This window comes from Cornus florida, unplaced genomic scaffold (genome assembly GCF_030987335.1).
Source record: "Cornus florida cultivar Cherokee Brave unplaced genomic scaffold, ASM3098733v1 CherokeeBrave_3.0.0_Hap2_Chr05, whole genome shotgun sequence".
In the NCBI taxonomy this organism is placed as follows: Eukaryota; Viridiplantae; Streptophyta; class Magnoliopsida; order Cornales; family Cornaceae; genus Cornus; species Cornus florida.
This window is the reverse complement of record NW_026775575.1, coordinates 14,372,411-14,387,832: the sequence shown is the minus strand read 5'-3', so window position 1 is coordinate 14,387,832 and position 15,422 is coordinate 14,372,411. Positions and strand designations below refer to the sequence as shown.

Here is a 15,422-nt window from a genome sequence, read left to right as displayed (position 1 = left end):
CCTAGCAACAGACGATCTACTCTCATAAGTAGTAAAATCACGTAAAGCATGATGATATGCTACATATAATCATGTTAAGATGAACAAATGTATATACAATATACTCAGGTAGACAAGCATACATCACCTGCTAAGATAACAAACAGGTACCATGTGCTAAGGTAAACAAGCATATATCATATACTAAGGCAGTCAAAGTATGCTTCTAAACAAGTTGCCACATAAGCAAACAGACATGTTGTCAACTCAAAACATGTTATCAAGAAGCATGTAATTAAATGGTACGACAATACACGTGAATGAAAAACATAAGGTATGTCGACATACATCGCATACAGTCATGCTAACACAAGCACACAAACATGATGTCACACCAAGACATGATACTAACCTAGACCATGTTATCAAGAAGCACATATACACCAAAAGCATACGTAATAATAATAATAGGTGTCTTACAACATTTAAGCATGTGAACATGTTATCATACAAGACAAGTTATCAAACAAAGCACGTAAACATGTTATAATACCAAAACATATTATCATAGGCATATAAATAAATCAAGGTACACCAACAAAAGCATGATATGTACCCAAAACCCATCGTCCTAAGGTTTTCGAACCTAGGAGCTCTGATACCACCTGTGACGACCCTAGATTTTTCAACCCAGTGTGTCCTGTGATGACCTGAACCGGATCCGAGATGCGGAAGAAAAAAATAAAACAATGGTCTCAAGAGACACAACACATCCCTAAAACACCAATGTGACACTCAATGAGGTCACGGAACCTAAAGGAAACAAATGGGGAATCAACGTTTCAAAAACGAACAAGAATGAACCTAGGGGCAAAATTGTCATTTCCAACTTAAAAGTGGGTGCCACCGAGCACACCATTGGAAAGACAATGAAAAATTAATGAATTTAGACTCAAGAATCACTTGATTCGGAGTCCGGATGAAGAAGATATGGCTAACGAAAGAAGAAGGGGCAAAACGGTTAAAAAGTGCAAACCCTAGATCATCTAACAAGTTAGGAGACCTTCCTAATCGGTTAAGAGGCCAAAAATCTTGCCAAAAACACTGCCCATGCACATGTAACCGGTTACGAAACCCCTCGTAACCGTTTACATGTGAAGGAGGCAGAATGGTCAGCCCAAAAACCTGGCAGCAGGGGTTTTTCCGGAAAAAATAGAAATTGGAGGGCCAAGATGACATTTTCTGGAAAAACTCAAAGATGAAACCCCCCTCAAAATCGAGGTTTCTACATGACAAGCAAGAAAAATTGAAAAAAACTCACTGTGAAATGCCCAAAATTCCCTCCCAAGAAAACTGGTCCAGAGGGTCCAAAAAGTTGCTAAATTTAAAAACTGAGAGCTGAACTTCGGATGCGATTTCCAACGCCAAGATGACATTTTCTGGAAAAACACGGAAAAGAAACCCCCCCCCCCCCCCCTTAAAAGCATGTTTTCTATTCAACCATGATAAAAGAAGGAAATCAAACTGAATTAAAAAGTCTAGAATATCCCTAGATCAGAATATGCAACAAAAACGCAAAATGAGTCCGTTGGATGCTCAAAACACAAACAATGAGGTTTTGCCCGGAAACGACTATGCACACAAACGTAACTTGCTTATTTAGATGCACTACAATGGTCCATGGCTTAAAAATATAGCCAATGCAAAATCCGACCCCCCAACGGGCAAAAAGGCAAAAAGGCAAAATGGACTTGGAATGGAATACATGGAATCCAAAAATACAAAATGGAGTCAATTGACCATTTAGCCCTTGCCCACACTTCATACAAGATTAATGAGACCCTATGAAAGAATGAAAATGGAATTCCCACACCCGATGCAACAATGGTGAAGCAATGACTTGCGATTTTTCAAGGTTTTCATAACATTTCATGAAGTTAAAAAGTTGCATAGAATACAATATGCATGTTATTGGCCTCCGGCCTCATCTTATACATATCAAATACATTGAAAGAAGTGTACTTAAGTACACATTACATAGAAGGAATCAAATGTACACATGTTGACATATAAGACTACAATTGGCATTCCAAGCCAACCTTCACAAAAATGGAAGTCTCCAAGTCCACAAACCATCCAAGCATAATGAAGACCTCAACTTTGATTCTTGTACCTGAAATATGCCCCAGTATCGTAGGGGTGAGTAACATAAAGCTACTCGTAGGAAATGAGCATGCATCGACCTAGCATTTTACAAATTTATCACCTTTAGGTGAAACATGTTAAAGGGGCTCATGCCACCTAACGTCTATGTCCAAGTGAGACTCAGGGAGCATCCTAAGCTACCTTAGAGTCTAAGCAACAAGAATCATGATATACATACGTGTATGAAACGAATCATGGTTGGGATAATCCAAAGAACACAACAAGAAAAATGCTTGAGCATAGATTAACATGAATTGCATTTTCAATACAATTGAACTAGGTCTAGAGTAATCTATTCAACATGACGAAAGCATATTTGACTATAAGTTAACAAGAATCACATTATCCATGCAATTCGACAACAAAAGAGCATGTTATACAATGCAACAAGGTATAAGTTCTAAAAGCCATCAACTTAGAATCTAAAGCACAAAATATTAGTAGTGGTTCATGCTACATAATGTCTAAGTTCTAAATGAATCAATATGATCAATCCTAAGCTTTGTTAGAACATCAAAACACAATTTTCAATATCGATGCAATTTAACCAACATTGGAACTTCCAATACAACGCATAAAGCACAATTTCGCAAAGTTAACATCATGTAACTTAAAATGGAACGACAATTAAGAAACAATAAGTTACAACATCACCTAGTTATCAACTTGAAAATGAAATGCGAAATCAAACAAAGTGGATACTCGGACATCACGCCGGATCAGACCGACAACATAGTTACTTTAGGGTTACTAGCCCATGGGTAACCTCCCTATGTGCGCACTAGACTATATAGAGGGACTATCCCCTGTACTAGAACCACGTCCTAGCAATAGTCAAACAACGACATACCCAAGTTTCCAGAATCAACAAGTTGTGCAACAACGTATATATCAACAGGAATATGCAAGATAATCAACTATCTACCAAGCACCACCAAATTTGGAAACCCATACAATACATGCTCTAAATTCACAACTAATATGATATGATGAATGTCGAATCTTCAGTGTTCGATTCGTTGCACGCTATGCATGAATGATCTTAAATACGGAATGTGCAAATCATTACACAAGGCAACAATATATTCAATAAGGAAAACATATTCTCATGAGCACAAACATAACAACTATGTTATCCAATGTTCAAAGCTTAACCAAATGAATATACAACAAGTCTAGGTCCATGATTTGAATATAGAAACCATTTCTAAAACACAACTAGATCATGTAGCAAATTGATAGAATTTAAATAGATCAACACAATTAAATTCTATAGATTCCGATTCAATTCCAATTAACCTCAATTTAACACATGTTAAAGGACATGGCAAGGTCATCACCTATATCCATTCTAAAACTCAATTAGGTTGTTAGAACAACAAGGTAGAACTTTAATTAAATCATGCTAATTTAAATCCCAAGGTTCTAAAACAATTTCAAATAGTCCCAAATTAATATACACTAGTAAAAAAGTCATGGCCAATACAAATATGAAGTTAAAACCTTAATTAAGCTAATGGGACCACAAAATAGATTTTTAATTAATTCTTTTAATTAAAATCTCTTGATTTTCAAACTTAACCAAATGCTCTCAAATTAACCTATGTTGGAAAACATGCCAAGAACTAATGTAATATCATATTACAAGTTTATTTGATTCAATTTAAGACCATGTGCATTAAACTTTCACTAAAGTTAAATATAAATTAAAAGTTGCAATTCTCATGCAATTAATCCCAATTTAATATATGTTATACAACTTGTCATAACTTGATTTAAGAACACAATACAAGTCTAATTCTTTAGAATACTAAGTAGAAATTAATTAAGCTAATTAATTAATTTCTCTAGAAATCAAAGTTGTCCAAAAATTCTCAAAATAATATATGTGAATGTCCATTTCATGGTGATTGCAAATATCATATCAATTTCACAAAGTGAGCAAGCTATCATCATGTATAATTTAATTAATTTAAAATTTACTAATTCTCTAGATTTCAAAGGTTATTCAAATGATCTCAAATTAATATATATCAAGGATTAAGTCATAGTCATGCCATATATCAAGTCAAAATTGGAAAACAAGCATGGTACAATTTAGTAGAATTTAAATCACATTTAAATCAATTTCTAGATCTTGAACTAAAAGTGAGCATATGGGTTGTATAAACATCAATAGCATACAAGATAGCAAGAATATAACCTAAAACACGCCCTACCTCAATTTGAGATGAAAATCTCAAATCCCCACTGAATTGAAATGGCTCCGAATCCGACGAAACTCCTAGGTTTTGTCGGGGACAACACGATCTACATGAATCTCCAAGAAGCCCCATGAAAATCACAAATTGACCTCAACACCAAACGTAAGAAATGGTCAGAAATGATTTCTAATATGGGTGAAAGGTGCGCGGTGTCAAGACAAGCATTAAACGTTAAGACCGAAGAATTTTCATCAAAGAAAAGTGGATCAAAGGAGGAGAGAGATAGTGGCAGCTCAAGGTGCTCCCATGGCTGCCGGCCAAAGAGGAAGAAGGAGGCTAAAAATCTGATTTTAAGGATTAGGGCAACCTATTTATAGAAATCTCAAAAAGTGCCCCGAAAGGGCCCCGCCGGGTCTGGAAAAGTGGAATTTGAGCAAATACGCTCAAACGGTAAAACTCCATGAATGAAAAAGATTCAGAATAAGAAAATATGAATAATGGAAGAAATGACGTCAAAAATTGAATCCTGAACAGAAAGTGATGCCCCGAACAAATTCGGCGGCAACCGGGTCCAGAAACTCTAAAACTGGAGAAAAACGACCAGAACGGAATTCTAAGAGTCCATGACTCAACGAAATGTGAAAATGAATCCCGTACAAGGATTCAGGCTCCAGACTAGACATTTTTGCAATAACTTTCGTTAATTGCACAATAGCCCCTACAAAAAGGGTTAACTGCGAAATTGCCCCAGAATGAAAATATCTTCTAAAAGATATTTTCTTAGATGCCCCTAAAATAAAATATCTTCATAAGATATTTACGAAAAACACCCCAAGAAATGAAAAAGATTCTGAAGAATTGTGCTTCTATGCCACTGTGGACACCGGGAACAACCATAGTACTTTCTTGCAAAAGTAAAGATATGTATTTCGAGAAAATCACTCATGATGAAGGCACGTGAAGTCAAAAAGAGGTTGTGCCAAAAACTAAAAAACGGAGATAAGACGAAATACAAAAAATGACAGAATAGGGAAAAGACGAAATAGCGCATAGTGTCCAAAAAATGAAAAATGCGAAAATGACTCAGTCCTCAAAGGAAGTTGTCAATCCACAGAAAAGAGTCTCAGAAACCATTTTCGAACACTCGAGATGACACTAAGTGACAAGAAACAGAGCTCAGAAAAGAAAATTAAACGAAAAAAATTCATTCGTAATATTTTAGGAAAAAAGAAAGGAAGGCAAATGACCGGGTCGTTACAGTTAAGAAGCATTTGAATGGTTTGTGATTTGATTTCATAGTGGTGTGCTCTAAATGGGGGCAATTGAATGCAAGTGGGTGTATTGTATTCATTAGGCATATAATGGCCTCTTAAAGCAATGGGAGGATTCACAATTGGTGGTGTTACACGAACACCTGGATTAGCTTGAACCATAGGAGGTTGTGGAGCAAAGATTGGCCTTGTTGTTGAGGTGGAATGAATGGTCTAAGCATATCTAAGGGTACTTGGATGTTGTCATGATGCACATTAGGGTGGAGGATGCCTTGTTGGTCTATGTAACCAAAGTCGTCCACATGGTCATTATTTTGCTCCTCCATTGATGAAATGGAGTGATGAGAACTACCTCTTCCCCTAGTATTACGAACAACCGATTCAAGATGAAAATTAAGAGGGACAAGAGTAGGATTTAATGACCTACGACCACGCATGCACTAGCAAAGACAATAACAAGAAATAAGCAAGTAACAAACACTTTGCCCCCACAACAAATCAATAAATCTTCACATACAATGATCCCATACTCACATGCTTAAACAACATGCAAAGAAAAGTAAATTGCATCCACGCGAGCTCACGATTTATCTAAGAAATGAAAAACAAGTCTCTACGCGGGTCGACGATTTAACTAGAGCTTGAGTTAGAAAGATCTCACACAGGGTCCTTAAGCAACTTTAATATATTTTTCAACTTTCTAGCCTTGCTTTGCAATTTTTTTAGATTTTTAGTCCTTTTTGCCTTGCTTAGCTCCACTTGGTTTCCTTGCTCTTTAATTCTCCTTTGCTTGGTTTCCTTCACTCAATGCACCTAGTCAATCAAGAACAAACACAATAAGTAACTAAGAAGAAAATAAAGAAAGGACATGATCAAAAGAGTACTAATTCCTATTTGTTTCCAAAACATGGCATTGCCAATTAGATCTCCGGCAACGGCGCCAAAAACTTGGTGGGTGGAAGTCGGTTGCACCAAAAGTTTGCAAAGATATGAACTAAGAGTGTGAGTGTGCAATGTGGCCAAGTTTTAAATTTGTAAAAGCCACCACTACCTCTAACTAAAAATATAGCTAGGGTGAGTAGGGATCGTCCCAAGGGATCATAGGTATCGATGCAATAGAAACAATATATAGGGTTAGTAGGTCGAGTGATCAAAGATTGGTTGGATTGATTGATTAAACTATTATGCAATTCAAATTAAAGTAAACAAAATTCAATGACTAATAAAATAGAGAAAGATATAGAGAGTAAGACTTGGGGTACTAGAGCTCACCACTAAGCTTGACTTCACTAGACATTAGCAATTGTATATCAATGGGAAAATTGACTTGTAACTTGTGTGTGTGTGTGACATTAATTGAAACTAGGCATGGATGACAAATAAGCATAGGTTATCAAGCCAAATCAAATGGAAAGCACAACCTATCAAATAAGACCAAAATCCATTCAATTAAACCACAATTTATGTTCACACAACTATCTAGAAACATACACTAAATGCAATCATAAGTATGGAACACCAAGGAACAAGAATAGATTGTCCACCTATCTATGAATTTAAAACAACTACACTACATCTACACTAAAGACATGAAATTTAACTAAGTAAGCTAAAGTTGTGGTACAATCTATCAAGAAACAAGTGTGAACCATCAAATAAATTGTAAGAGTGCTCAATTAAGCTCTATGTTTTGACCATCTCTAGATTAACTTCATCTATACACATAGACATGCGTAAATTCCACTAAATCTAAAGAAAAGCACATGAATCATCCATGAGAGCATACATAGACATATGGTTAGAAGTAGATAATCAATTGAAAGCATTAATCCATACAAATTAAGTAGAAACCACAAGATATATATATAAATCAAAGGTCAAAACATTGTTACAAATAAATCCCAAAAAATATACAAAGAACTAAGTCTAGGAAGCAAACTTAGGGCTACTCTAGCCCCAAGTAGATGTTTAGCCACTCATTGAAGTAGTCATCCAACCCTCAAGGGTTATCTCCATGGTAGGAATGACCTCTTTCTTGATGGAAACCCTAGAAGAATGGAAGAACTCCCAAGATGTGTAAAGCTCTCTAATCTCTATCCTTCCCTCTAAGATATGAAAAATATAATTTATGAATAACAACTATATACTATGTGTATGCTCTAAAAGTGGCTCTCAATCCTTATATAAGTAGGCCAAATGTCACCCCAATGGTCTGGGCTCGTACACCAAGGTCCCTCCACTGATTGCACCATGAGCCAACTTTTAATGAGCTGGAATCTATTTTTTTTGGACTTGAGGAAGTTCGATCGATCGAACTGTGTTGAGATTAATCAAACATGGCTAAGATCCATCGAATGCTACAGAGATCGATCTTCCTTGGCGGTGCCTTTTTGAATAAAGATAAATCTCTGAGATATTTTTGGGAAGAAGACAAAAGTGGTAAGTGGGTGATAGGTGTGGATAAGATCGAATTATTTTGATTGATCTGGGAAATGTTAGATCGATCAAACTTATTGGATTCTTTTAGATAAGGACAAAGGGCTAGGATCCATCTTGAATTGTTTAGATCGATGAACTTTCGATCGATCGAAGAAATACTGAGACCGATCGAACATGCTGAATTTCCACACTTTGCTTCAATTTGCTCTCACTTTGGTCCTTTCTTCCATTCAGCTTGAGTTAACTCCTTTAATGCTTTTATTTAGTCGAATTGACTTATTTTTGGGATAAGCACCTGAAAAAGGCAAAAATACGAAATTAGAATAAAACGGGGAAGTAAGATAGGTAAAGGTCCTAGAATACCTTAGCTTAAGGTATTTAAATACGCACTTTTCAGCGCTCATCAGTAGTCAATATGTCAGAGCGGAGAGTAGTCATGTTGGCTCAAAGAGAGACAACCTCATCCTCTAAGGTCTAGATACGCTCTCCTGGGTTGGGTATCTAAACTGGAGCATCAGGGATGACTGGATCATGAAACTGAGGTACATCCTGACTCGGCTCCTGAGAATGTAATAGCGACCCTGCCGGAGAGTGATGTGGTGACTCTGCTGGAGGCTCTAGCTCTAAATCGATATCCATATGCATGTTCACAACCACCGGTGGGTCTGCTGGATCATCTGCCACTGCTGCTCCTGCTGCCTGCTCTGCCATCTTTGCTAGCTCTGCCTCTGCAGCCTCCTCTGTTGCCAAGATGGCCGCCTACTCTAAACTCTTTATAAGAGCATTGTAACTTTTGTTCTAATCCTTCTTACCATAGTGGCAAGCCCCTAACTCAGTATGCTCTACCACATAAAAAGGATAATGCTGGTCTTAGAGGATCTGGGTAATAAGATGTCCAAAGGGGAGGAAAGTGGCACGCCCAAGCTTGGCCTTGCTGATGTAACTCACATACAGCCTTATCATAACACTCCAATAGAGTGCAGGAATAGAAAATTGATGACCAGTGTAGAAGGCATAGAGAGCTACAAGAAAGTCTGAACGCCTCTGGATCTTATGGCCCTCCATAAATACGTTTCGGTATAGAACCGAATCAAAGAATCATAAATCATCGGGCAGATAAGTCTGCGTGGCGTACGTCTCGCCATCACTGTAATGGCTGGTCAAAGCAACGGCCATATCTGCGTCAGATGGCCTCTTGAGAATAGGATAATGAAGGGTGGGAGGGTAGACATGCTGGCATTGAGAAGATGTGGCCAATGACTCAACAGTAATACGGATGACATGGCCATCAATAGTAGTCCGCAGCTTCGATAGGTTACTCAGGGCCGGCCGGAGGTTCTAGTAGAACAACCGGATGAGCCTCGGGTAAACCAAGTAGGTGACTGGAGCAAAAATGGCTGAAGTGCCGTGACGGTCTATATCATTAAAAGCTACCCTGGTTAGAATCAATTGGGAAAAGAAAGTAATGTCGAAGACAGAATCATGTGCCACCTGAAGGCGTGAATATCTCCTGCTAGGTCTATCTCAACCTAGCCGGGCAGTGCTGGTGGTGGTGAAGGAGGTGGTATATGATCAGCCTCATTAGTCGATGAAGAAGAAGATGCAGAAGCAGAAGACGAAGAGCGCTCAAACTGAGCTGGAGCTCGCTCCTCATGCTCATCTGGCTCCTCTACCCGCTATCGCACTCGGCGCTGATACTACTGGTTGGCAACAGTCTTTACTTGAGCTATGGCCTACAGAAGAAAAGAAACACTCACAACTGTAGTCAGTACTAGGAATAGTATATGAAATATAGAATTTAAAGCACACAAGTAGAAACATGTTTGTCAGGTAAGATAGACAACTCAGAATAATTCACATGATTCTATCAAGTGGTAATGTAGCCAGGCATAGACAGTGAATGTTCAAATAAGTGAAGCATGCTAAAACATAGGCGTTGGGCATAAATAAACTAGCATGAATACTATAAAAGGTGCAGAGATATGAAAATGCAAAGTGATGAAATTAGTTCGATCAAGGAAAAGATGAGATCGATCCAAGTTGGATCGATTTGGACATGGTGAGATTGATCTTTCTCTAATCGATCAGAGAAAAATGTGATCGATCGAACTCTGCAAAAATATGAAAAGTTACAGATCTGTGACGTGGGCAACACGGGGGCACCCGAGCAAGCTCGTGGGTCCCTCTACACCTCAACAAATCAATATTAGTCACTTATGTAGGTACGTGACCCCCGAGATTGAAATCAGAACAAAAATATATACATATATATACACATGCTTGAAAAATCAAAAATGGCAACAATGGAGCATGGCAACTCTAGATCTCAACATGGTAACATGAGAAACTTAAGATGGAAACTCAAGATCGAAACTCAAAATTGAAACTCAAAACTTACCAAGAACAAACGAGAGGAGTGGTCTGAGAGAGAGAGAGTAGATCTAGGAGCAAGGGAGAGTTTGGAAGCTTGTGGAAGGTTGCCGGAGACTCGCTAGAGGTGGGAGAGATGATGAACAGCAAGGGAAGAGAAATGGGGTCTTGGATCGATCTTGAAATCAATCCAAGCTCTTGGGTCCCTCTACACCTCAACAAATCAATATTGGTCACTTATGTAAGCACGTGACCCCCGAGATTGAAATCAGAACAAAAATATATACATATATATACACATGGTTGAAAAATAAAAAATGGCAACAATGGAACATGGCAACTCTAGATCTCAACATGGTAACATGAGAAACTCAAGATGGAAACTCAAGATCGAAACTTAAAATTGATACTCAAAACTTACGAAGAACGAACGAGAGAAGTGGTCCGAGAGAGAGAGAGTAGATCTAGGAGCGAGGGAGAGTTTAGAAGCTTGTGGAAGGTCGCCGGAGGTGGGAGAGATGATGAACAGCGAGGGAAAATAGTTGGGGTCTCGGATCGATCTTGAAATTGATCCAAATGACCCTTAGGTTATATTTAAAAAAACTATTTCCGACATGTTTGATTGATCACTAAGAAATTAGATCAATCGAACTCAGATCAATCATGAAGGAACTCAGATCGATCGAATCCACAAAACGACATAGTATTTTTGAAATTTTTTGAATTTATAAAAATAAAACAAATTTCAAAATTAAAAATATTTTTGGAGTTTTTGGAAATTAAAACAAAATGTTTTTGGATTTTTGGTTATTTATTTATTCTTATATAAAAATAATTAAATTAAAAACAAAATTCCAAAAAAAAGTCAAAGTCAATAGGAGATACTGAGATCGATCGAACTTAGATTGATCAAATCTCGATCAATCCAATAGGTGAAAACCTATAGACAAGTTCGATCGATGCACAGAGAGGTGATTTTTCATGTTCGGAAATGAAGTTCGCACAATACAAAGAGAGCTGAAATATACAGAAAAATTACGCTCGATGGGACAGAGAGATGGTTGGATGCAAGGTTGGCAGTTTGATCGATCGAACATATTTTGAGATCAATTGAAAAGGTAATGAATGCCTAATTTCAGAGTAAAAGTGCATGCATTCTCAATCAAAGTCCTTAGCAATGTGTATGAACCCAGAATATATCTAAATGACGCAAGAAATGAAAGGTAAAATAGAAATGGGGGAGGAATAGAGTTGTTAACCCTACGAAGCACTAGTGTTTAACGTCTCTAGCAAGACGTTGGGTTCTTTTAGCCTGGATCTAAAATATTATTGTGCATCCCCTCCTTGACGGGGTGAATGGCACTTTGAATCCCACCCAACAAATTGTTCCATTAAGAACTTGTTGGATTTGACTCGATTAACGGTCTTTTGTCAATGCAATTCTTGGGTTTCCATGCCCTTTCAACACTAGCTTTGCACACATTTTTCTTTGAGCTCTTTTTGGTAAGAAAACCATGGGAATGTTCAACATCAAGTAAAGACTCAACTTTATCAAGTTCATTTTCAACACATTTCTCAACAACACAAACTTCTTCATGTTTATCCATTAAATTCGGGGTTGGGTTGAAAATGTTCAACTTCACTTTCATGTGGCCAAATGAGATTTTCATTATCCCTGTCCTACAATTTATGTTGGCATTTGCAGTTGACAAGAAAGGACGGCCATGGATAACGGGAATTTGGCTCTTGGGATTTGGAACCGGTTTCGTGTCAATGACAACGAAATCAACGGGGAAGAAAAACTTATCAATATTAATCAAAACATCCTCAATAACACCCCAAGGCTTTTTGATGGATCGGTCGGCAAGTTGCAAAACTGCCGACGTCGGTTTCAAGTCTCCTAAGCCTAATTTAACATATACCGAGTGTGGAAGAAGGTTAACACTTGCTTCTAAATCTAAAAGAGCCCGATTAATGACATGGTCACTAATGATGCAAGAAGTAGTAAGTGAACTTGGGTCTTTAAATTTTGGGAGAGTATTGTGTTACAAAATGGAGCTTACTTGCTTGGTTAAGGCCACTTTCTTTGGTGCTTGGCTTTTGTTCTTCCTCTTTTGGGTGCAAAGATCTTTTAAAAACTTGGCATAAGCCAGAATTTGTTTGATTGCATCCAAAAGCGGAAGATTAATCTTCATTTGCCTAAACACTTCGATGATTTCATTCACTTTGGTCTATTGTTTATCAAGAGAAATAGATCCTTTCAAGGTATCCAGAAATGGAGCCTTTGGCTGAAAAACTTTTTCAAAATCTTTCCTTGAATCACTTCCAACACAAGAATTCTTCAAATCATTGTTCAAATCACTTTTCAAATCATTTTTCATCACTTTCTCACAAAGATGATCATGCACATGCAATGAAGGAGGAATAGAATGTGAAACGGGATGGGTATCAACTTTTGGTTGTACCGGTTCACTCTCTTCATTTTGGACACCAACTCGGTTGTCAACAATTCTCCAACTTCTTAGGGTCATCACCGTGTTGACATGTTCAATTTTGTGACCTTCATTGGTTTCTATAACAAATTGTTGCTTTGGTGGGGCATTTAGAGGCGTCTTCCCTTTCTCTCTAGCATTCAAGGTACTTGCTATTTGCCCGACTTGGGTTTCTAGCTTAGCAATGGATTGAGAATGGGAATGAAACAATTGAGTGTTTGCCTCTAGAGTACCCAAAGCATTCAACACTTTCCTTGGGAATAAGATAATTGATTAGGAAAATGAGAGTTAGAAAATTAGTTTCCATGTGATAATTGAAATGAAGATCGATACCCTTGGGAACCTAGGCTTTGCATTAGAGGCGGAACATACTTTCCTTGAAAACCACCTTGGTGAGGGTTTGAGCCTTCCCCTTGGCTTTTCCAAAAGAAGTTTGGATGGTTCCTCCATTCGGGATTGTAATGTGAGCCATAGGGATTATTCCCTTGGTTGACAAATGCAGCATTAACTTGTTCATGATGCTCACTTTGCGCATGTCCATTTAGACAATTGGAAGTAGTATGTATGATGCTAGAACAAGTCATACAAGATTCATTAGATGCATGATGAACATGATTAGGGGAGGAAGACACTTGATTTGCCGAATTGAGTTAAGGATTTCACCTCGGCAGCTATGTCATTTGAATTGTCAACTAGATATAAGCCGACATTCTTCTTTCTACCTAGAATTCTACCATTTTTAAAGGACAAAGATCTATGCATGGAATTTTCACTCATACTTTCATACAATTGCCAAACATCATTTTCATGTTTATCAAAGTAAAAACCACCCATTGATGCATTTACCATTCCTTTTTTATTATCAGGCAAACTTTCAAAGAAGTATTAGACCAATTGCCACTTAGGAATGTCATGATGTGGACACTTCCTAAACAAGTCATTAAATCTTTCCCATGCCTCATGAAACAGTTCCCCTTCCCCTTGAGAAAATTCATGAATGAAAGTTCTCATAGCATTGGTCTTTGATACCAGGTAGTACTTCTTCAAGAACTCTTGTTGCATTTCTGCCCAAGAAGTTATCGAAAAAGGCCTAAGATTGTTGAACCAATATTTTGTTTTGTCCATAAGGGTAAAAGGAAAAAGTTTAAGTCTTAACACTTCTTTTGGCATGTCCGTGTATTTCACGGTGGAACACACTTCAAGAAACTCATCCAAATGCTTGTAAGGTTCTTCACTTGGAAGTCCATGATAGTTAGGAAGCATTTGAATGGTTTGCAGTTTAATCTCATAATGATGTGCTCTAAATGGGGGCAATTGAATGCATGTCGGTGCATTGTATTCATTTGGAACATAATGATCAAGCAAAGCAATGAGAGGATTCCCAACCGGTGGTGCTAAACGAACACCGTGATTAACTTGAACCATGGGAGGTTGTGGAGCAAAAATTGGCCGAGGCATTTCCAATGGAATTTGGCCTTGTTGTTGTGGTGGAATGAATAGTCTACGCATGCCTAATGGTACTTGGATGTTGTCATGATGCACATTAGGGTGGAGGATGACTTGTTGGTCTATGTGACCAAGGTCCTCCACATGGTCGTCTTGTTGTTTGTCCATTGGTGAAATGGAGTGATGAGAACGACCTCTTCCCTTAGGATTACAAACAACCGATTCAAGATGGAAATCGAGTGGGACAAGGGTAGGAATTAATGACCTACGACCATGCATGCACTAACAAAACAAATTAAAAGTAATCAATCAAATAATAATCACTTTGCCCCCACAACAAATCAATTAACAAATCTCCACATACAATGATCCTATACTCCTATGCTTGAACAATATGCAAAGAAAATTAAATTGCCTCTACGCGGGCTCACGATTTATCTAAGAATTTAAGAACTTGCCACCACACTGGCCAACGATTTAACTAGAGATTGAGTTAAGAAAGAGCTCACAAAGGGTCCTTAAGCAACTTCAATTTATTTTTCAATTTTCCGCTTAGCTTTGCAAATTTTTAGATTTTAGCCTTGTTATGCTTAGCTTACCTCCTTGCTTTTTAATTCTCCTTTACTTAACTTCCTTTGCTCAATTCACCTAACCAATCAAGAACAAACACAATAAGTAACTAAAAAGAAAATAAAGTAAAAAACACGATCAAAAGAGTACTAATTCCTAATTGTTTCCAAAACACGGCGTTACCAAATCAATCCCCGGCAACGGCACCAAAACTTGGTATGTATTTCTAAATGTCGTGTCGTAACACCCCAAATTGCATATAAAACTGTGGCCAAGTTTAAATTTATAAAGTGCCATTACTATCTCTAACTACTAATATAGCTATGGTGAGTAGAGATCGTCCCAAGGGATTGGGGGTAATGTTAATATGGAAACAAGGTCGGATTAATAGGTCAAGTGATCAAAAGGTGTTTTGATTGGTTAATTAAACTACAATATAAATAAAT

General features: G+C 37.6%; 1 pseudogene; it reads left to right on the top strand.

Annotated features, from left to right (window-relative positions):
• The first annotated feature begins 13,867 nt into the window (after positions 1-13,867).
• On the top strand, positions 13,868-13,965 carry LOC132310863 (small nucleolar RNA R71; annotated as a pseudogene).
• Positions 13,966-15,422: the final 1,457 nt, after the last annotated feature.